A 25436-nucleotide genomic window follows, 5' to 3' on the forward strand; every position below is an offset into this window, starting at 1 on the left:
ATGTTAAAAATAGAGCAATTCATAAATTGTATCTCATTTTCAAACCCATGAAGCAAGCAATGTGATCATTCCTGAAATTAGCCAAATTTAACGCCTTCATCCTGACTTAAACGCAATCCATTTTAAGCTGAGGAGAAACAGGATTGTAATGAAGCACATCCTTACATGTCACTGCTACAAATCAGCGCCAGTCATGTGGAGTACTTCAATTAGAATTGATATTAAAATCTCATGTTGCCCTTATTCTGCCCCGAATCTCAAATCTCAAAGCTCTTCTCACATATTGAAGTGGGTTTTTGGTGTGTTTTTGTTTGTTTGTGTTTTTCTTTCTTTTGAGAGCGAGAGAGAGATAAAGGGAGAAAGAAGCATCAATTTGTTGTTCCACTGATGTATGCATTCACTGGTTGCTTCTTTTATGTGTCTTGACTGGGGATCTAACCTGCAACCACAATCGTGGGAATCTGGATGACACTTTATAGACTTAGTTACCTGGCCAGGGTTTGTAAATGGTGGGCTTGATAGGGAAGGTCTCCCATTAATTATACTTTCTGCCTTCCTTGCCTGTGCTTGGAGCACATGGCATTTTCGCTATCCTATAAGAGGACAAAATAAGTCACCATGGTGATGCTTACACTGCCTCCTCTCAGAAAAGTAAAGGAGGAGCTCAGGTTGGTAAAGAGATGAAAAGTCTTAACTATGACCTCTGTGGAGTGGGAAACAGAACCAGATGAGGTTGGATATAGAAGAAATTTAAAAGTTGCTGAAAGTTTTGTTTTGTTTTACAATCAGCTGGATTTCTCTTGGACCAACTGTTATACAACATTAAATTTTTGTAGTAACGATTCATCTTGTCACATGTTTTCTAAAGGGATGCTTTAGGGCTATGTGCTGGTGTGATGGCTCTATTCCTGACTCATAAAGGGGCAACACAGAATTGGTACCAAGGGAGTGAGGGAAGGGACAACAGCTAGACAAAGGTAATACCTTGCTCTTCTGTAGAAAACAGTATAGACTTAACAGGCAAAAAGATTACTAAAAAGTGTATACTGTTGTTGTTTTAAGTGAGATAAAATAGTAAATTTCACAGCATCTGCCACAAATGTATGACACATCCAATAGTCTGGTATAGATAGGTTCTTGGTTAGATCTTTGAGGAATGTTTTTGGTGGTCTAAATGTTAAATTCTAGCACCACCCAATTCTGTTTCAATCACGTTTTTAAAAATCTGATTCCACACTTTCCCAGAACAATAGACCTAAAAGGACCCCAAAACATAATTTTCAACACCTCAATAAAAATCCTAAAGGCACAAACATAGAGGCAAATGTAGAAATCACGGTAGTACATTTACTTTCTATTTCCACTAGCCATACTTCTTTTAGATTATTTTAACCTAGGGATATGATTTTGGGTTTTTACTAAAAACCCATTTCAGTTTCTGAGATATATTCTCCATTAGCCTCACACAGTGAAAGATCTCTAACTTTAGGGGCCTCTAAAAAAATCATTGAGCATTTATCAATTACAAAGGACTATTATGACATTTCATAGGTGAAGAAACTAAGGGTCATAAAAATGAGGAAATTATTCTAGTCATACAGTTAATAAGTAAAGTTGTAATTATGTTTTCTCTTCTACTAAATTTTCTAGAATAAAGCATTTCTGTTTTAGAAATGTTAACCTTGATTTAGTAACTAATTTATGTACAATATGAGATCATGGATTATTATATATTATTTCACCCAATTGTATTAATTCATTTCTTGGACTTAACGGTATGCAGTAAGTATTTAGTAAATTAAATTGAATGGAATTTATACTGCAGATAAGGTTTTTAAATAAGGAAAAGATAAGAATTTTCATTCTTTTGATAAAAATAGTTCTTAATTTAGAAAATAATTTAATTATATAAATGTAATTGCTCTTGCATAAGCTTAGTAAAATAAGCAATTATTATTTGCTATTCTAAGATAGTATTTTACATAAATTCTGAATTTGCCAACCTCAAAAATTAAGTGCTTATAATTTGCTATTCTAGTGTTTTATAGGCATTATAGACTTGCAAACTTCCAAAAGTCAGTTAAGAAACATTGCAAAGTAAGCAACATTTTACTAGTGTTTTCACTGGGAGACATATGTTTGCATTTTGTGGCTTTTTAAGATTCGGCTTCCTCAGCCATATTGTTTGAGCCATAATTAAATGTCAAAGAAACAAACCACACTGACTATTTTATCAAAACATATAAACTGAAACAATGCTTCTGTGTGAGTTGATAAATTGATGAGGATTTTTTTTTTAAGTTTGTTATTGATTTCAGAGAGGAAGGGAGAGGGAGAGAGAGAGAGATAGAAACATCAATGATTAGAGAGAATCATTGATCAGATGCTTCCTGCACACCCCACACTGGGGACCAAGCCCGTAACCTGGCATGTGCCCTGACCAGGAATCAAACTGTAACCTCCTGGTTCGTAGGTTGACACTCAACCACTGAGCCATGCCGGCAGGGCAAGGATTTTTTAACTAATAAAATCTAATAAAATGATGGTCATGTACTCATATATTCCTGACGGAATTCACTTATTAAATCCACAAAGCCCAAAGAAATCTCTCTTATGCTGTCACTTGCTACCTTCTATTGCTTAATTGCCAATCTTAACCTATGAACCATTTAATAAGTTTTCTCTCTGTTTCTCCATTTATTTTATTTCTTTCACCTATACAGTCTAATTTGACATATCCAAAAATACAGAATTGTTTTTCCAGCAATAGAATGCTTTCCAGAGAACTCATGGACTTGGGCAACACTGTGGTGATTGGAGGGATGGAGAGGTGGGTGGAAGTGGAAGAGGGCTGAGAGGGGATAAAAGGTGATGGGGAAAAATAAATTAAAATACTTTTAAAAACATGTTTTCCATGTAGTGGACCTATTATTTGATTTATAGCAAAATTTGTATTTTACAATTCTATATATATAGGTCTTCATATAAATATAAGATACACTTTTCTAATTTATTTAAAATCTCTAGAAAAACTAAATATATTAGTTTTATGAGATTTTTAGAGGCAATAAATTGGAAAGGTTTAGACCAAGTTAAATTTGCTTTTACATAAAAAGTGATTTTCAGCCCTTTTAAAACCATGTGTGCCATAATGAAGCTAATGGTAGGAAAATATGATATTCTTGATAACAGAACTTTCCCTTTTTTATATATTATTTTTAGCACTTTCTCTTTGAAACATACCTTATTGTCATTTGTTCAATTCCCAATGGCATTAAAGCACAGGCTTAAGAAAGAATATTGTATTTGGTTTTTGTGCATAGTTATCAAGAATAAAAAGTAGTGCATAGTTATCAAGAATAAAACTCTTTGGACACCTGAAGGAAAGTATAGCTATTACAGATTTCGCAAAGGCAAATGCCAGTTGAGTTTTTCATGTACCTGCAACAATTCGGTAGTATAATTCTGAAGTCTGTCTTGGTGCATGGAAATCACTTTTATCATGAAAGATAATTATGACTGTGTATTCCTCACAACCTCTCTAGATAGGAGGGAGATAAAAATATAATTAAACCAAATAAAGATTAAATTATGAAAAAATTAAATCTTGCCATCCTGGTTTATGAGTTCTATAAAATATTTGTATGGGGACAAGTCATTTAATTATCATAAGGAATTGATGACTTAGGTTAATAAAAAAACTAAAAAGTAAAAGGCAATGAAAAATAAATGATATGACTTCTGGAAATACAATTTCCAAAATAATATTTTGCTGGATCATTTTAAGTCTTGGGATTTATAATGTTATTAAAGGCTAACATCATTATTTTTTAGTCATTAGCCCTAAAGGATAAAAATAACTTTTGGTTCAGTTGGAAATGCCAGGGCATAATGTTATCTCTTGTATTTAAGACCACTATATCAATGTTTTGAATACTGGTTAAAAGTAATACAATTGCTGTCCTAGCCAGTGTGTTCAGTGGTTAGAGTGTCAGCCCTCACACCAAACTATCAAGGGTTCAATTCCTGGTCAAGGGAATGGAACTGGGTTGCAGGTTCAATCCCGGTATGTGGCAGGCAACCAATCAATGTGTCTCTCTCACATCAATGTTTCTCTTTCTCTCTCAATGGAAAAAAATATCCTTGGGTAAGGATTATAAATAATAATAATACATTCACCATAGAGGTGTATCATGAATCTTATAAAATAATTATCATTAAAAAAACACATTATACCGTGATTTTTCTGAACTAAACTTTTGTTTCCAAATATAAAGCCATATTCTTAATGCATATATAAATGGCCAACAGTAACTTTTGATCTTTTATTAATATAATACACTTCTACTTTTAGTCATGAAAAGTTCAACATGTTTTACTACTGTAAACACCAGTTATGAAGAGTAATAGTCGTTCAATCTTAATTATGTATTACAGATTATATTAATTCTTTCATCTACCCTTGTAACAAATTGAAAAAATCAAATGTTCAGATTAGCAACCATACAAACAAAAAGTGATAGTTGATATTCAAACCTAGATAAATTCATACTCTGTATTTTTAATCAGTAATCCACGCTGACCTTAAATTTAAGGAATTAATACATGCTAAATGAAAATACTAATTAGAAATGTCAATCATCATCAAATAATTTCTGTTGATGATCTGCTATCATAAATGTGGAATGAAATAATCTGTAATAATAAAAGTATAATATGCTAATTAGACCTGACGTCCTTCCGGACAACCTTCCGGATGAAGCCGGGATCCAGGCAGCCACGGCTGCGAAGGCCTACTCTTGCACGAATTTTGTGCATCAGGCCTCTAGTTTTATATAATTTTGAGAAAATAGATGGTGGCTTGAGAGGAGGAAATAATATTTGGGAAGTGAATGAAAGAAAATATTTAACAATAATTATAAAATGAAATGCAAGCCTGAAAACAAAGATTCAACTGATAATCCAAAAAAAATTAATATATGTGATTATAGCATGTTGCCTAAAGATCTCATTAAACATATGGAAATTTTAGCGTACTTTTTTATGAACAACAGACAGTTAAAAATATAGTTTAAAAAAGTACTAATTTAGAAAAATGAGCTGGGCAATACACATCTCATTTTTCTAAGTAACTAAAAGTCTGGACTACTTATTCTTGCTAGGATTGGGTGAATACTAGGAGTCTCTTAGGTATTCAAACACTAGAACCTGACATTTAAAAAAATATTTAAATTTGCATTTTATTAAAAATATAGTATGATTCTTTGTTCTTCCCTAATAATCTTACTAGAGCTCTTTAAAATCCTACTGCTGATAACTTTATTTCAGAAAGAGAAAAATCCAGTGTGTGGGAGGGGGGATCTGGGATGAAAAAAAAAAGAAAGAGGAAAATCCACTAACATGTTGATCAGTTATGTAAAATCTTAGCTCATTGTTAACCACTAGATATTTTCTTTTTTTCTTAAGTATGTTTGTTTGCAGGTTAAAATCTTAATGAAAAATAATATCTTGTTAAATGCTCTTCTCCACAGTGATCATCTGTAATTATAAGCTTGAGAAAGACCTCTATTAGCAAATTTCCCTTAAGTTTCAGAGAACAAGTTATCTGGGACAGCTGATTGTGAAGTGCAATGCTTTGATTCACTGTCTTTTCAAAATATAACAGAAAGTTTAAAGCCAGTAGTCTTGGCAGCATAAATAAAAGGTCTGATTTTCATATTCTATCCAATCAAATCCAATCAATCAAGTCTGTCCATCCATAAAATACTGTTTTAAATTTTTGTAATGTATATATTTGTCAAAACATCTTCCATATTGATAACGACCTCACTGAAACAAAATCAGTTGAGATAAGTTCTATTTCTTGAAAAGGTGTCTCTCATTTTCTCAGGTAAGTATTGTATAAGCTACTGTAACAGGGCCAATTACCTGAGACATATTAAGAAGCAGTGATGCATAAAACCTTTCTCAATATCAAGTTCAGAGCAGGACAAAGGGGGAATTCATTAATGTGAATGTTAAGACAAATGAAATAGAAAGTCACAGCTGTTAATTATGCAGGAAAAACAAATTAGAGTTTGTTACACTTTTAAAATCTTTCTTAAATATATTACTAAAATATAAATTTTGTCAATATTGTTTCTGAAGTTATATCAGGAATGTGTTATAATATGTAAAAACAATAAAAATGGAGAACCTAATGCTTATAATTTGTTATATTTTGGATTATGGATGTCCATGGATGTAATTGATAGTCATTATGACCAAAGAAAAAGGAATGGCTATCTCTCTGCTAAATCATCAAGGAACATTGCTGCAGCTCACAAGAAGAAATAATAGATAAAAATTTGTTCTTTTGGAGACTAATGCTCACTATATTAATCTCTATTCTATAAAAGAATCTCTAACTAAAAGGAAACTGAATTTTCCTTTTAGAGAGATAAATTTTACACTTAAACATTTGTACTTATGTTACACATCAACTTATTTTTTCATTTACAGGTGTTAAGAACTTTATTCCAAATAACAAACTTACATAACTCCCTAATATAGAACATAAATTTAAAAGAAAAATGCACACACATTTTCCATCCCTACTTAGGAAACCTTGTTTACTTAGCAGATTGATCACAATGGAATTTCAATCAATTAAACTCATTAAGAGTGAAACTTACAGTTTCACTGTGTTGATAATATATAGAATATCTTCAAGATCTTTGGTCAAAATCTTTAAGACAAAGACACAAAACTTTCAGATATCCCTTTAGCAGTTTTTTTAAGTTCCTTCCCAAGCAGCTCATCAAAGGAAGATGCTGCCAATAACTATGCCCACAGGCACTACATCGTTGTCAAGGAGATCATTGACCTCATCTTGGACCGAATTCGGAAACTGGCTGAGCCATGCACAGGTCTTCAGGGCTTCTTGGTTTCCCAGTTTGGGTGGGGGAACTGGCTCGGTGTTCACCTCCCTGCTGATGAAACATCTCTGTCCATTTAGGGAAAGAATTCCAAGGTGAAGTTCTTCATTTACCCATCCACCCAGGTTTCCAGAGCTGTAGTTGAGCCCTACAACTTCATTCTCACCACCCACACCACCATGGAACACCCAGATTAGCCCTATTGTGTCCTCCATCACGGCTTCCCTCAGGTTTGATGGGATCCCTGAATGTTGATCTGACTGAATTCCAGACCAACCTGGTGCCTATCCCTGCATCCACTTCCCTCTGGCCACATATGCCCCTATCATCTCTGCTGAAAAAGCCTGTCAGGAATCGCTTTCTGCAGCAGAGATCACCAATGCTTTGAGCCAGCCAGCAAGATGGTGAAATGTGACCCTCAACATGGTAAATACATGGCTTGCTGCCTGTTGTGCCCTGCTGACGTGGTTCCCAAAGATGTCAGTGCTTCCACGGCCACCATCAAGACCAAGCACAGCACCCAGTTTGTAGACTGGTGACCCACTGGCTTCAAAATTGATATTAATTACCAGCCTCCCACTGTGGTACCTGGTGGAGACCTGGCCAAAGTACAGCGAGCTGTGTGCACGCTGAGCGACATCACAGCTACTGCTGAGGCCTGGGCTCGTCTGGACCACAAGTTGGACCTAACGTTTGCGAAGTGTGCCTTTGTCCCCCGTTATGTGGGTGAGGGCACGAAGGAAGGAGAGTGTTCTCAGGCCCGTGAGGACATGGCTACCCTTGAGAAGGATTATGAGGAAGTTGGTGTGGATTCCGTTGAAAGAGAGGAATACTAATTATCATTTCTTTCAGTCCTGCAGCATGTCATATTCAGAACATCAGGTTCAACAGCTGACAGGTGTTAAAGCTTTCTGGTTAGACTGTCTTCACTTTTATCTGTGATCATGTCTATCATTTTCATGTATACCTATAAAAATATTTCCTCACATCTATAAAATGAAAGCACTGAGAAATAAATAAATAGTCAGAAAGCTGCCATAATCGCTTTGTTTCCTTGCGTAATTGCATTTGAGTTTTGTTCAAGGTGTCTACCAAAGGCTGATACAAGAAACAACCATAGAAGAATAGAAGACAAACAAAATATGGAAGGTTCTTTTCCCAATATCTATAAAGCTGGAATGTATTATCACATCAAGCCTGATTTTATCCTATCTATGATATTTGTCCTTTAGTATCCATCTAAGTTTTAACTATATTTCATTTCTTAATTTTAATTATATTGATTATCTGAATAACTGTAGCATTTCACTTATTCCTTGTGTGTTCCCCCCCCCAACACACACACACATATCTCTTTGACTATATACATGGAATACAAAGAATAGACTAAGAGGGATGTGGGAGGTCAGAGAATTATAATATAGTTGGCATTTTTATTGTCATTAATCCTATATTTAATTTTATATAAATTTCCTTCCACAATGAGATTATAGCATTAAGAAGCAGTGATATTTTATAATTTTCTTTTATGCCTCACAACTCTTATCACAAATATTCATTTGATTAAATTTTTTAGATTTAAAAAAAAGGAAAAAATATGGAAAAATATAAAGCTGATTTCATCTCTACTAAGTTCATGGGAAAAGAAAGACTATTTAAAAAACTAGCATTATAAGCCAGAAGATAGCATGATTTCTAGACTGAAATCATTCATTGTCAAAATACCAGAAAAATAACCTCATTGAAAGGTATGTGAAGTATAATCCCTTCTTAAGGGAGTATTAATAATGGACAGCAAAAAGACAGCTGTGATTTTTTTTAATGTGTTCATTAAAACACTTATTTAGATGAATCCCAGCCAGATGACATAGTGTCGCTCCCAGGGGTGTTCACATCCCAAACACAGAGGGTCTGCTTTGATCATGGCCTTACACCTGCATAGAAAACTGTACTAATTCTCCATTAGGCCCTGGACAGTTATGCAACTGGGACCATAGCTGAGCAAATGTTTGCTAAACCAGTTAACTTCCTCCTCTGTATGGTCTCAGGAAAGCAAAGCGAATGTTGATTGAAGCTAATGACCTAAGACAGAATGTAAAATAGTGACTGGGTTTGAAAGATTTCATGTTGTATAAATGAGCACTTTTTTCTCTCAGGTAATCCCTGCAAGACAGGATCAGTTTTGTTTTTAAAAATCTTTCAAAGTTCTATCTGTAGTTATTCTAGTGCATATAAATTCTCACAGCATGAAAGTCTTTACTGATAATAGTGCAGGTTTATTATACTTCAGGTTTTTTCAGTCACTACAAAATAGTCATTTTTACTTGTGAAGAATACTATTCAGTTATTTCTCTGTTTTCTTCTTCAAATGGAATTTTCCTCATTCCTTTAAATTTTTATCAGGGACACTATTACCAAGAAATTTTAATCACAAATTTTATTTCTCTCCTGCACCTCCTCCTTGTATTCCAGATTCCTCATTAGCTGAATGGACCATATGTGTTCAGTGTACTCAAGAAGAGTGTGACCAAAGCCCTTTTGTTCCTGGCTCTTGCATTTTAGTGACCTAAACCCTAACAATACCTCTATGATCCCCAACTTGTGTTTATTAGATCTGAGGAACTGAGGTAGTAATGGAGAAATATAATACTTCTGTGAAATACTGATAGGAAATGTACATTCACCACTGATAAAATTGCACAGCAAATTTCTTTTTTATTTTTCATTCATAAGGTTTAGTACATTGTAAATGTTCAATAATATTTCCTGTTAATATAAAATTGTAGAAAGTCAATTTAATGCTGGTGTTATTCAATGATCAAAAATTGGAATTTAAGTAAGGGGGAGAGATCAACCAAAGGACTTGTATGCATGCATATAAGCCAAACCAATGGACACAGACAACAGGGGGGTGAGGACATGAGGGGAGGGGGGTTGGAGTTAATGGGGGGAATGAAGACACATATGTAATACCTTAATCAATAAAGAAATTTAAAAAATTGGAATTTAAAAGATACATATGTAGAGAAATCCTTATTTAATAAAAAAATAGAGAACTGATAATTTTTATTAAATGAAATATTTTAGAGGTAAAACTCCATAGTTTCCATGAAGATAAATAATAATATAAATGGATAATTTGGGAAAATGGAATTATTGCAACATAGTTTAAATTTAAGATTTTTTTGTTAATCTTCTACATAATCTTTGTTTCTCCTTTATGAGATATGTTAATATTTGTCTTTATAAAATTTCCTCTTTCTTTATAAGTGATTTCCCACCAATTTCAAGATTTTTTATATCTGATTTATGCCCTCCAAATTACTATACAGATTTCTAAAATCTGCTGTAACCTTTAAGTATGCTCTTCATGTTATTATACTCAGCACTAATTAAATTGTTAAAAAAGTACTATAGTAACAAAACACTTCTAGTAAAAAGCCCTTAGAATGGCTACTGTGCCACTAATTATGAATCTATAGGTATATTTTTTTCATCTAGTTAATCCCCCACCCACTTATTATGGGGGTGGGGGGAGAGGGTATAGCAGAATTATTTTCTCTTGCTTAGTGGAAGTAGTCTGCCTGAAAGAAAAGCAAAAAGGAGAGAGAGAAAGAGAGAGAGAGGATGCAATAAAATATTTTAAAAAGTTGCAAATATCAAAATAAGTAACATGTATTCCATTCTCTCAATCTACTGGGTCTGGCATAGAAGTCTAATTAGAGTCAAAGAGACTATTTTATCTCCATACCAGAAGGCAGCTTGTAAAAGAGGGGAAATCTATTTGCCTTACACTATGCTTTAAAAACTGAAATAGCAAAATTTCTCAACTTTGAGATTATCAGAGGGGTTATAAATTTGAAGGTTTGGGAAACATTCAATTTAATGTCATTCACTACTCTACACAGCAGCCTTTGTTTTTTGCTTTGTGTCATATGAAATAAATGAGTATGAGATTCCAGTACATCAAAGTCAATCTCATCAAGATTAATCTTATAAATCCATGAATGTAAAATCCAAGTATTAGTAATAAGATAAAATTAATATATTTCCTAAAGATAGTCAGTATTCAGTTAACTTCATGAGACCACATATGGTAGTTACTATAGATAAAATTGAATATATTTGTTCACTGAAATGGAGTATATTATAATTACCAATATATATATATATATATATATATATATATATATATATATATATATATATCTCCAAGCAAAACAAAATCAGTATTACTGACAGCACTGCCCCTTTAACTAGCTCATCAACTGATAAAGTTCTTATCTCAAGTCATTAAAACATTGGCTAATAGATAGAAGGAAACAGTTCACTTAAAAAAAAACTGCTTTTCACTATTCATTGAAATTAAATAAAATTTAGGTAAAGGAAGCTTGAAATAAAAAATAAAATCAATTAAGTCTTCCATTAAAGCAAAAGTTTGCTTTAATTCCAAATGGAAAAAAAATGTGGTTCTCTGCAGCAGAAAGGCTTCTTTATTTAGATAAAAATAGTTGAACTTACAAAATACAGCCGTGTCTTGTTTAATCACAGCAGGAAAACTGAGTATATTCTCTCAGAAATCTTCTTGAGTACATTTCCTGAAAAAGAAAATGAAAGTAAGTAAACCTAAAGGCTGAACATTAAAAAAACTGACTATAAGGAAACTATAACTATAAGGAAACTAAGTTTGTGTAATGGAAATTCCACACAAATACTCTATAAATTGTGGACCTATCTAAAAAGTCTTTAAACTATAATTTAACTGGGAGTACTCCTAATGTCATTTGTGCCAATATTCAGATCATGTGCAAGAATTTATATCAATTTCTATACAGTTTGAAATTTCAGTATATTATGGATGACTTAACTGAAGTTTTATTTTCTAATAAAAAAGTTTATAATGATCTCTTCTGGTACAAGACAGAAAAGGTTGTTTATGCCCTTTATGTCCTACTGAACAGCTAAGATGCTCAGCAATAGCTCCAAAGACAGAGAGCAAACTGAAAATCAAGTTAGAGTATCTGGCCCCAATTTGATTCAGTGAATTCATGCTGATACAATATGAAATTGACAGAATATTTTAAAGGTAGTGAGGATGAATAAAAAGGTGACACACTTGAAGGATAAACAAAGCACTTTGTGTAAAGATGAACAAGAGCTTCACTTTGGGATCCCTATACATTCTAAGCGACATGTCAAGAGGACATATTCACAAACACGTGCTTCACTGCCTCTTATATCCCCCTGTATAAAACAGCGCCAACTATTCCACTCCTTCTTTGTTTCAGCATCCACTCCAATGAAAGGCAAACATGACTATAATATTGAATTGCCTATGTTTGGTTGGAAGGGATAAGAATGCCCATGTCCATACTGTGAGCTGACATCAATCTCTTAGAATATCTCCATGTTCTCTTTTACACAAAGAAAGATCACAGATGGAATTTTAACGAACGGTACTGATAGACAATATTATTAATCATTTTCATAGAATGTATAGAATAATATTATAGTTGTAAATAAAAGATGACATTTTTTTATCAGAGTTGGATCACTTTGTAGAATCAGTGTGCACGGTGCTAAAGCAGAGGTTGTATAATGGCTTAACCTTTTGCACTCGGATGTCGAGTGTGACTCGACACGGTTAGCATTAGAATAAAGGAATCGAGAAAAAAGCAAGCGAGTGCAAAGGGTTAAGGATGTTTGCCTAGAGCAGTGGTCGGCAAACTCATTAGTCAACAAAGCCAAATATCAACAGTACAACGACTGAAATTTCTTTTGAGAGCCAAATTTTTTAAACTTAAACTTCTTCTAACGCCACTTCTTCAAAATAGACTCACCCAGGCCGTTGTATTTTGTGGAAGAGCCACACTCAAGGGGCCAAAGAGCCGCAAGCCGAGGTTTGCCGACCACTGGCCTATAGAATTAATAAGTTGATTTAAAAAGTCAACTTGCAGCCACTTGGAATAGATTGAAATCATATAGGGTAGAAAAAGTAAATACAAATTATATTCAACAATTTGAAAGTCAGATAAATTGGTTAGAGAAATAACAATGACAACAATATGTTTCCACAAGAAAAAATATATCATATATACCTATGAAAAATTTCCATTTATTTTTAAATTATTATCAATGCAATTTTTAAAATAGGTCATTGTTATTTCTACTTTCAGTAAATATTTTTATAACTCATGCATTTTCAAATACCCAAAATAAATATTGTATTAGTAATCAAATATACATCAACAATAGCAAATTACTTATTTTACAAATTAAAAAATACTATCCTTTTGGTTCAGAATAGTCCACCTATTGTCACCCAGCTTTAATTATGGCTACCTTGAATTTTACTTAAATTACAATGAATAACTTGAAAGTGTTTCATTTTTTGAAGCATCTAATTTTCACAGGTGATATAATTTAAATGCAAGTTAGGTAATAAAATTAAGTTCCAATTACCAAGTATTGTGAAATATCAATGAATTTATTAGCACAATGAAAATAAATAAACAGAAACCCTAACACATTGTGCAGAAGTTATATAATTAGTATTCTACTGCTTCAACATTTTAGCTTCCCCAGTTGGTCTTTTGAAAGCTTAATAAACCAAATTTTTCCCTCTTCATATGTATCTGCCCAACATTTACTTCCTTTTGTGTAATATGACATGAGAGACAATAAAGGTAAGAAGGACGTAGAGAAGGAAGGAGAGAGAGAAGGAGAAAGAAGAAAGGACAAAGCTTACATAAAGAGATATGTATCTGGGGAAATGAGGGAAGTTGAGACTAAACTGTAGTCACCACTGGTGTTCTTATCCATTTGGGCATTTGGTGAGGTGGGTGCCAAAATTATCTTTGTAAGTGACTGAGGAGAATCCTGAGAGAGAACGCAGTGAATAGAGAATTGTTTAGAGAAGTATATCCCAGAAATAAATTATTCAGGCAGAGTGGGGGATGTCAAGACTTACTCAATGGATGGTATAGAATGATTAGACATGAGAATTTTTAAAAATCACTCCCCATGACTATTGCAGATTCTTTAGGAAAGAGGGAAAAGAGGTAAGTTATAGGTAAAATTATTATTTCATTAAACATGCTGGGAAGGTTTGACTATTCAGCCCGAGTAGCGCATATCTAAGGATGCCCCACTCATTTCAAACATATTTTTAGTAATAACTGTTTAATCCAGAAATAGATAATTTGCATATTAATTATGACAGACATCCAGTAATTGGGATAAATTATTATATAAGAGGATAGGATCAATATATGTTATTCTACTTGGATTTTCAGAAGATGAACAATTTTGAGAAAGATCTGATAATAAAAAAATAGTCACTTAATAACATTTATGATATTCTGTGCTTCTAAACAAGTAGTTGGGTTTCAAACTGATATAGCCATCAATCTTTCAATCTTCCTATTTCTAGTTTTTCTATGTACCTATTTATGTAATCTATTTATAATTATATGTATACTAGAGGCCCAGTGCATGAAATTCATATGGGGGCGTAGGGGAGTCCCCTTAGCCCAGCCTGCACCCTCTCCAATCCGGGACCCCTTGGGGGTTGTCTGACTGCTGGGGATCAGGCCTAAACGGGCAGTCGGACATCCCTCTCACAATCCTGGACCGCTGGCTCCTAATCGCTCACCTGCCTGCCTGCCTAGTCACCCTTTACTGTGCCCTGTGCCAGCCTGGTCATCCCCAACTGCCCCCATCTGCTGGCTTGGTTGCCCATAACTGCCCCCCCACCGGCCTGGTCACCCCTAACTGCCCCCCCATCAGCCTAATTGCCCCCAACTGCCCCCTGCCAGCCTGGTTGCCCACAACTTCACCCCCCCCAACCTGGTTGCCTCTAACTGCCCCCACCCACCACCAGACTGGTCGCCTCTTACTGCCCCCCCTGCCGACCTGGTCACCCCCAACTGCCCCCCCTGCTGGCCTGGTCGACCCTCACAGCCCCCCTGCCAGCCTAGTCACCCCACACAGCCTGCTGTTCAGTCATTTTGTCATCCCTCACTAACCCCCCTGCCAGCCTGGTTTTAGGCAGCCATCTTGTGAGGGTGTGAGGGTCAATTTGCATATTACCTCTTTATTATATAGGATACATATATGTATGCAATATATATTCATAAAATAAAAATCCCTCCTGGGTGTTAATGCACTGGCTATTTTTAATACATTGTTATGGTAGTTCACATTATCTTTTTTGTTGTTGTTTACTACAACATAAAAGCATTTTTGAGTTCCCTACTGCAGTCTACAGGGTCTTTGATTATGATACAAATCATTGTGTTATTAATTAATTATTAATAAGAAAAAGTAAATATTAACATAGGTTTAAATTACAGATTACTATATTATGACCCATCCCTTAAAACACAAGGATTGCTATTTTTCAGTTGGAAAATTTGGTCAATACAGAAATTAAATGCTATGTTAAAATTTTCTGTTTCTTTCCTATAGAGCAGTGGTTCTCAACATTTCTAATGCCGCGACCCTTTAATACAATTCCTCATGTTGTGGTGACACCCAACCATAAAATTATTTTCGTTGCTACTTCATAACTGTAATTTTGCTACTGTTATGAATCGTAATGTAAATATCTGTGTTTTCCGATGGTCTTAGGCAACCCTGCTAGTGGTTCTCAACCTGTGGGTCGCAGCAGTTCTCAACCTGTGGGTCACCACCCACAGGTTGAGAACCACTAGCAGGGTTGCCTAAGACCATCAGAAAACAAAGATATTTACATTATGATTCATAACAGTAGCAAAATTACAGTTATGAAGTAGCAATGAAAATAATTTTATGGTTGGGGGTCACCACAACATGAGGAACTGTATTAAAGGGTCGCAGCATTAGAAAGGTTGAGAACCACTGCTATAGAGGCTATATACTATATCATATCATGTTATATTTTATTATATAGAGGCTATATAATATATCATATTATGTTATGTTTTATTATTTTACAAAAATTGACCACAGCAGTGGAAAAAAGCTTAAATGGATCCATTTCAATAGAAATTGTAAAACAAATACCAGGCTCAGATATTTTCATTAATGTAATCAATTATATTCCTAAAGACCTAATTATGCCAACACTATTTAAATTGTTCCTGGGAATACACAAAGTAACATTTCTAAATTATTTTATGAAATGAACATAATAGGTACTAGAGCTTGCTTAAAATTACATAAGAAAACTGCAGATCAATCTATATATGTCTATTCATGAAAAACCATGAATAAAATACTAGCAAATAGAATCCATCTGTACATTTAAAAGCATAACATATCATTACAAAGTGAGATTTACTCCAGGAAAACAAGAATAGTTCAATAATATGGAAGTCATTTCAAAAATTCATCATATAAATAGATTTATAAAGAAAATATTTATGATCTTCTTAAGTGCTGAAAATGTTTTTGTCATGCAATAACCACTCAATAAATATATACTTATCATGTAAAATATAAATATCTCATTCACAAGTTATTATAATTCCCACTCTGCATTGTAGGCTCAGAATGACAATTAAGCTCATAAGACACAGCAGGCTTTAAACAAGATCAACTTTAAGTCAATAAAAGATACGGGTTGGTAAAAGGGTACAACCTTACAGTTCTATGATGAGTAAGATCTAAAGTATAACATGTTGACTATAGTTCATAACACTGTATTGTATAACTGAAAATTGTTAAAAGAGTAGAACTTAAATATTCTCACACACACACAAAAAGGAGGTAAATATATGAGTGACAGATGTATTAATTAACTCGGGTGAGGGGGATACAGGGGGGTGTTCCTTTCACAATGTATATGTATATAAAAATGTCATGTTTTATACTTTAAATACCTTACAATTTTATTTTGTCAGTTAGACCTCAACAAAGCTGGGGATAAAAGGAAAAAACAAATAAACATAAAATAGGCAACATAGCATGGAACTAAAGAGTCTTGTAAATCTCAGGCACAGCTTCTGAAATCCATAATCACATGTTTCTGAGAAATGAGGCTAGGTAGATATGATGGGAATAAAGAGGCATGGACCATCTCAGCCCAGAGAAGCCAATATCTTTGGTGGCCCTTCAGTTTTTATACTGTCCTCTCATTCTTTTGTTCTGCTGCATATTATGAGTTACTATTCACAAAAATACAATTTCAACTACCTGGTACAGAGTGATCAACTCAGTTAATAATAACCTTATTAGAAATGCACATTTGCATTGGACCTAGGATACTCCTATACATTCCCTAAGTTAACATTATAAGGAGTTTGAATAAGATCTCATCTTATTCAGTAGGGTCAAAGGATTAATTTTGGTTCTGTTCTTTACCCTTCATTCCAAGCAGCATCTTAATGGGTTATTTGTAAGCTTTCTCACTAAAGTGAAGAACAAGGCAATGGTACTCATCATATTACAATTGTATCCAGTAGCAAAAATAGTATTGAGATAAGAGAAACATAATCAAAGATATATAAGCACTGAAAAGATAGAGAGACTTTATCTATTTGCAGATAACATAATGTTTTGCATTAAAAATCCAAGACCTGAATTGTAAATTATAAATACAGTTGGTCAAAGTTCTCTAACATATGATTTTTATTATAAACAGAAATATTGGCACAGTATAGATTTTTCCCCATGGTTTCTTCTATATCAATGAGTACAATCAAATATTGAAAGTTATTTAATGAAATATTGTTCTAAATACATTTTTAGTTTTAAAGTCTTTCTATAATCATCACCTTTATTTTAGAAAGTAAATCCTATGTTAATGAATTTTGATCAAGTGAATTTGTAACTTACAATTCAGTTTTGTAAAAGCATATGCAATTTGAATAATGTTTTGAGTAACAATACTCCAAATGCAAGTCACATATTACTTCTATAAACCTTATCAATGGTACCAACAATAGCATCTAGAAGGAGAAATGAAATAAGATATTTTAATAATAAATATATTTTTTATCAGTGTTACCAACAATAGCATCCAGAAGGAGAAATGAATTAAGATGTTTTGATAATAAATATCTTTTTAAGCACATTTAAATGTTAATTTCTTCATAGTGGTTTAACACCATACAGTGCTAAAGCACTTGTAAGTATAATTATGGTTTGAAAACAGTTATTAAAAAATATGTATGTATATTCAAAGATACAAAAGCAATTTTAAATTTAAATACTGAATGTTATACTTTAGTTTCACGAGGACAGATTATACAGAAAGTAGTTTACTATTCCATTCTCACTCAAGATTTCAAATATCAACAATGATTTCATTTAAATTTCACTTCATTTCATTGTTTCAAATGAATGTGCTTAAAGCTACAATATCATTGTTAACTGTGTATAGATAACACCCACAATAATAAAATGTTGAGATAGAGAATGTAATAATAAACCTTTCATAGCACTTTGTCTTTAACGAAGTATCTTTATAGTAATCTCATGTCATCTTCACAACACCCCATGAAGTTTCACCCATGCTCTGAACTGGAAACTTGAGGCTTAAAGATATTGAAGGATGTCTAAACAGTATGTCTGTAAGTGGCCCCCTGGGAACAGATCCCAGGTTGGCTGATTTGGGCTAACTGTTTTTTGTGAGGTGTTTTTTTTGCAGTATGCCACAATTCTCTCAGCATAAATTAGCAAGTTAAGTCACATAGTTATGTATTATAAGTATGAAGTAAATGAACATGAGTTTTTATCTTCCCACTAAAATTCTACATTTATAAGCTTGTATTTCAAATAACTTCTAGGATAAAAGACTTCATTCACATTGATAAAAATGGTTATCTGTGATTTCTTTGTCTACAGACAGGAGAGAAATGGTTTTGTGAAATAATGTGACTCCTCATCTTTAGGATTTAAACACAATTCACAATCAAATATCTTCTCGTAAGTATAAAGAAATATATATGCAATATCTGTACTCTATAATGGAAATTGTGGAAGACATTCACACACACACACACACACACACACACACACACACACACACACACAAAGCCCCTCCCAAATTAACAAAAAAATGCTGTCCTTGGAGTACTAAGGTGGTTTCCCTGGGAGAGATGAGCTCAGATGGGAGACAGGGAGCTAAATGCCATTGGGGGTTGCCATGGGATACAGTTTTATAAAAGCACTTGCAGAGCAGATGGAAGGAAGCTAAATAAAGTATATGCAGGTATGAAAAGAGAAGTTTTCTATTTAATTTGCCATTAAACAATGGAAGAACTTGAACATTTATCTTTGGGGAAAAATTCCTCCTGTCACAGCAAATTACATTTGGCATTTGGAAATACAATCTCATGGCTGTAAACCCAATTTATTTTAAAACTTGAGAGAGCAGTTTTTATAATGGCATCATAATGCTCATAAAAAATGATATTTTCTAAGAACTGATTGAGGAAAAATAGTATATTTTACTAAAATGAACTTATGCTTTCTTCTTTTGTATGATTATAGGTAAACCGAAATAGGAAACTATTGCCAACTGCCCTTCTAAGACCTGAAACTGGAAATGATAAGGCTTAATTATCAAAGGGAAGAGCAAGCCTTTTAAAATTCTACAGATGATGGCCTTGTTTGCAAAATAGTTTCCTGTGCATGCTACTCTGAATAGCTTCTGGATATACCAGAAGCTCTATAAAACGGCACCATTTTAATTAGCATAGCTCTTGAGTTGCCTCCAGTGAATTAACTAGCTTCACATTAAAATGTAATTTCTTACATGAAGTTTGTGTACTGAATACATGTGATACAGGCCATATAAATTCCTATTTTTAAAAAAGCAAATGCTTTGGGGGGAAATGTGCTGACTGACTAATCCTCACCAGAAAAATTGCAAGAGAATATTTACTTAAAAAGCCTAGATATTAGCACTAAGTTTTGAATTTCTACTTGACATATGCTAACTCCTAATAGCAAAAAATCCTACAAAGAATAGCCAATAGAACAAAATAAGCAAAAACCTGTAGCTGCCTAGATACTAGAAGCATAAATGATTCATACTTGAAGAAAGACAAGTTGTCGTGGAACAGAAATAGAGTGATAAAAATAACCCTTTCTCCCTTTTGTCTTCCCCTCCCTCCCTTTCTCCATCCCTCCCTCCCTGTCTCCCTTCTTTCCTTCTTCTTCCTTTTGCTAGAATTTGGAATGGGGTATAGAGGCTTTATGAGATTCAGCTAAACATTGTTAGCAAGTATACATTCTAAGTAATTTTCTTCATATTGCAGTATATCAGAAGGTAAAAAAATTATCACGTTGCCTTACTATTAATGAAAATCAACTATAAATGTGGTCATTTGGCTGATAATGACTGATGACTGCCAGTTCTGACCACTTTGCAATCTGTGCTGGATTATTTTGCCAGTGTTGGAATATCCTGTTCTCCATTGATCACTAACATAATGGCTTTTGCACTAATTGATGATCCTTACCTGAATATGTTATAAATGTAGAATTTACAATTCTATCATTCCTTATACTTTTTTATCTAGCACATCTTTTACAAAAAGTATTGTTCTTTCCCCCCCTTCTAATTTATGTACATACATATGTAAGTATGTATGCATGCACAATTATATTTATTATCATTAGGGTTCATGAATTTTATACTATATTTTATTATCAAATGCAGACACTATCATTTTTGGATCCTCAAACTGGGGTTATCTTTCTTCTTAACATGATCCCATTATCCTTTAAACTTCCTTGCTTTCTGGTAGAAGACAATATCCCAGGCTCTTCTTGTACTATGGTCACCACAGATCTGAAATCAACTTCCTAGGGAGGAAGAGGAATAAATGACCTGATTGGTGCATTTGGGAGGAGGAAGAGGGAAAATGTAGTTCAGTTCCTTCAGGATTCCCTTTCTAAGTAAGTCTCAGCAGGACATATCCATCCAGAGGACTCTCATCCACATTAGAGGACCTGTCCCTGTGGGGGAAGACTGTGGTTGCCCAACTGAGCCAATGAATGGGTGGAAAATCTACCTACTTTAAGGTCAGAGGACAGCCATCAAAGCTGTGGATTTAAGCCATGTACTCCAATCTAAATTTTATTAAGCATGAAACTGATATTTTGACCTCTAGTCATCATGATTCCTCCTTATATCCATTTGTTGTGAATTTAGACAATGAAGATGAGTATCATTTTATTGAATTCAAAACTATTCTGTGATTATTTAAATAAAAGTCTCAACACATTAAAATATAGTTCAAATATAATCACAAATACGCATGTACATACATGCAACAGAGTGAAATTTTACCTAAAGAAAGATGATATATTTTGTGACCTACATGAATTCTAATGCCCAAAAACTAATCAATTATTAATAACTCTACCAAAAATAAATCACCTAGGCAGTTGGTAGGACTAGTAGAAATAAAGTCCAAAGGAGAACTAGTATTCTTGAAATTTGATATGTACTAAAAAAGCAGGAGACATTACCATCTACCCACTGCTGTAAATGATCCTCTTATTAATCTGGATGAGCTGCTATGCTCTGCAAAAATGAGTAGCTTAGGCCTGAAGAGAATCTGATTCACAGAGTTCACTTAGTATGATCTCACTTTCTAAATAGATGCTGTATTAGAAGAAGATTTTGTTGTACATATGTCATTTCCTAGCTATATTGATAATTCCTTAAGGTCACTGTATAGCCCTAGCATAGTATCTTATAAATAGTAGGTATGCAATTAAAGTTTGGTTTTCAAAGTCATTCAAATTCAATAATTAGTTATAAACTTTTCCCTTTTGTGGGCCATTATATGGTGTGTGTTTTTTTCTGAAACCTTCTTATTTAGATATTACCAAGAAATTTCATGAATGAGTCAAGGGAAGTAATTTCTCCTTTTTACTTCCAAATTGCTTTCCTAATACATTGCTATAATAGAGTGCACATTGATTTTACTGTCAGAACACTTGATTGGTTACCAGTGTTTCTACAATCTCAAGGGGTATTTTAGAACTCAGATAATTTTCATTATGCTAAAGTGCATTCTCATTTAGATTTCTGTTGTTTGTTGAAAGCAGAACCTACTTAAAATTCCATTTTGTTGTTGTTCCCAGAGACATTAGAGGCTTACTTGAAGAATATATTATATTTCCTCTGGTATCTAAGAAACACTCCATTGGTAAAAGGCTGCTCAGTGACTTTAACTCAAACCATTAAGTCACTCTTTAGTGCATGTCTTCTGCTAGTTTAGAATCAAGGGAATTTCCTGACCTGCATTTATTTATATTCTCCTCTTCCCCCATTTAACACACACCACAATATTCAATAAACACTGAAAATATACATCAGAAATTACTAATAAACAGATGCCTCTAAGGACAATTAGAGGACTGTGTACAGGGGCAAGAGAGATAATTACTTTTGCCTCTATTTTTTTTTTTTTTGTAACTCTTTCAATTTCTTTTAGCAGATGCATGTACTAGTATTACCAATCCTATATAATAAAGAGGTAATATGCAAATTCACCCTCATACCCTCACAAGATGGTTGCCCCCACGTTGTCATAAGATGGCCGCCCCCACATCGTCACAAGATGGCCGCTACAAGATTGCTGCCCCCTCATCATCACAAGATGGCCACCCCACATCATCACAAGATGGCCACCCCCCACGTCATCATAAGATGGCTGCCCCCACATCATCACAAGATGGCCAACAGCAGTCAGATATCCCCCGAGGGGTCCCAGATTGAAGAGGGTACAGGCTGGGCTGAGGGACAACGCCCCCCCCCCCCCGCTCCAGTGCACGAATTTTGTGCACCAGGCCTTTAGTTGAAAATAAAATAAAAGATTCAATGTACAAATCTAACTATTGTGGAGTCTGTTGGAGTATCAATCTTGGAGAAAAACTAATTTCCCAAGTTTAATTGAGCAGTTATTTCCCCTAAGCAACTAAGGTATGAAGTCAATTGACTTGAGTCTGCATAACATCTGTGAGATTTAGGTACCCTTGACATCTCCTTTCATTTCCGATGTGCCCTTTGAAGGAGATCCATGGAGAATTTACTTAGATCACTGTCTTTGAGATCCTCTTATTCTAATGAAAGGACAGGGTCCTCCCAATTGGTTATTGATGCCTCATCTGTCTTTTTTCCATGCACAATCTCCACAATACCATGTAAGCCAGAAATACTGAAGAGGAACTATGCTAGAATTAAAACATAGAGTTCCACTTAGAAGTATAACTGACAACAATGAAGTTCATAATATGGAAATATAGAAAACTGTAATTTTTAAATTTTGGCATTCTCTTATAATGAGAGTCAGTCAACAATTTAATGAAGGGTCTGCTGAAGTTTATTAAAGTCATCAACAAAAATAAGTTATTTAGTTATTTAAAGCATAATTGCATTTGATACTGAGCTAGGTAATTCTCATCTAGAGTAAAATACTAAAAAATTTAATACAAGAATTATCTGTATCAGAATCACTAGCATTTCTTGTTAAAAGTGCAGATGGTTGAGTCTTTTCTCAGTTCCAACAACTCAGAATGTTGAGGGGTGTACTCTAGGCATCTAGATTTATAAACACCCATAGCTAGAGTCATTTTTTTAAAAATATGTTTTATCGATTTTTTACAGAGAGGAAGGGAGAGGGACAGAGAGTCAGAAACATCGATGAGAGAGAAACATCAATCAGCTGCCTCCTGCACAACCCCTACTGGGGATGTGCCTACAACCAAGATACATGCCCTTGCCCGGAATTGAACGTGGGACCCTTGAGTCCGCAGGCCAACACTCTATCTACTGAGCCAAACCGATTAGGGCTAGAGTCATTTTTATACATAAGCCCTAGGATAATAACTAGAATCTTTAAGAGAAGGAAGCCTACATCTCTTTGAAATTATGTGAAGAGAAGATACCACTGACATACAATATAAGGTTATAATGAATTTTTATATGGTACCAAAATTACTTCAAAGGAAATATAGAAGAAAAAAAATGTTACTGTTGTTGAAATGTATTAATTATTAGTACATATACACATATATACATGAATGTACACATATGACTACATATTACATACATAAATATATAAAATGTTAATATAATGTAAATGTATAAACTTTAATAAAGATTATTGCACTGACATGTCCATATATAATGTGACAGATATATCATTTATACAGAGTAATATAGTCCCAAGTAAGTAAAGATTGATATCATTCATGATTTTCTCCATCTTTGAAAGTAGTAGGAATGAAAAGATGCTTTAAATATTGATCTGGCACAATATCAAAAAGAAAAAAGAAAACAACTATAATTTCAAAGAGCTACTTGGTCTTTGTGTGGCTATGGTGAAAATTTGGAGCAGATGGTCTTAGGGATGGGATTGTAATTGGCTTTGTTTCTTTCACTCAGATTGATCCTGGAGCATAATTTTTAAGGCAAAGTATACCAAAGAGAAGTAAAGTGTTCTCCCTAGAAAATTTACAAGAATTGACGATTCCTCTATCAAATTAGGAATGCAAATATTTCTGTGAAAGGATACCCAATAAAAGTTAAAGCATTTTTTTTCTCCTGAATACTCACATTTAACAACACATTTTAGTTTTCATTATTTCTTTTCCTTAGGTTGTAATTCACTCCATCGCCCCTGAGCATCAAGCCATCAGCATCTTAGAATGGTTGTAGGAGTTATTTGTGAAATGAAAAAAAGGAGTAGTGCTCAATCTGGGATGACATGGTGATTCAAAAACCACAGTAGCCAATGGAAGGTCAGAATACAGGACAGAGATCCAAGTAACCAGGGAGATATAAGCTGCAATAAATTGTCTTCAAGCAAAAATCAAAAAAATCTGTTCTACATTCAGAAGAAAGTCACTTGTATGCTCTGTGCTGGTGCTTACCCACTCCATATAATTACCCCACAACAAGAAGTTATTTGTGGTTATTAGCTACTTTATTTCCCTGGGTACCAGCATTATCACAGAAGGTAATCTGTGTGACATGAAAGAGAAGGGCATGAAGAATGCAGTATTGTGATATGAGCTAGCTATATCTAAAAAATGTCATTCCACAACTGAGGAACTATGAACACTGACTTTTGACACATTATCACAATTTGTTCCAATTACTGAGATATCTCTGGGAAAGAAAATTTAACGAGTGTGTGTGTGTGTGTGTGTGTGTGTGTGTGTGTGTGTGTGTGTGTATTTGAGAGAGGGGGGTGGAACGAGAAAGGGAGAGAGGGAGAAACATCGATTTGTTGTTCCACTTATTTATGTATTCATTAGTTGATTCTTGTATGTGCCCTGATCAAGGATTGAACCCACAACCTTGGCATATCAGATCTTGGTGTTAACCAACTGAGCTGCCTGGCCAGGGCAGTAAGACTTTATATTCAAGTTTTATTGGGTCTGAAAAGAATGAAAGGAACTAATTGTCTAGACAACTTGTTCATATCTAAAGGAAACTAAATATTTTATTGAGATTTAAATCATATGATAAATTTTACTTTAGTCAAAGACTTCTATTTTAGTGCTGTT

General features: G+C 34.0%; 1 pseudogene across 1 annotated transcript; it reads left to right on the forward strand.

Moving 5' to 3' along the window:
• The first annotated feature begins 618 nt into the window (after nt 1–618).
• LOC307099037 (tubulin alpha-1B chain-like) lies at nt 619–7753 on the forward strand (annotated as a pseudogene). Its single transcript has 2 exons — nt 619–668; nt 6796–7753. The product of its transcript is annotated as a tubulin alpha-1B chain-like (transcript).
• Nucleotides 7754–25436: the final 17683 nt, after the last annotated feature.

Source organism: Cnephaeus nilssonii (assembly GCF_951640355.1).
Source record: "Cnephaeus nilssonii genome assembly, chromosome: 5".
Lineage (NCBI taxonomy): Eukaryota > Metazoa > Chordata > Mammalia > Chiroptera > Vespertilionidae > Cnephaeus > Cnephaeus nilssonii.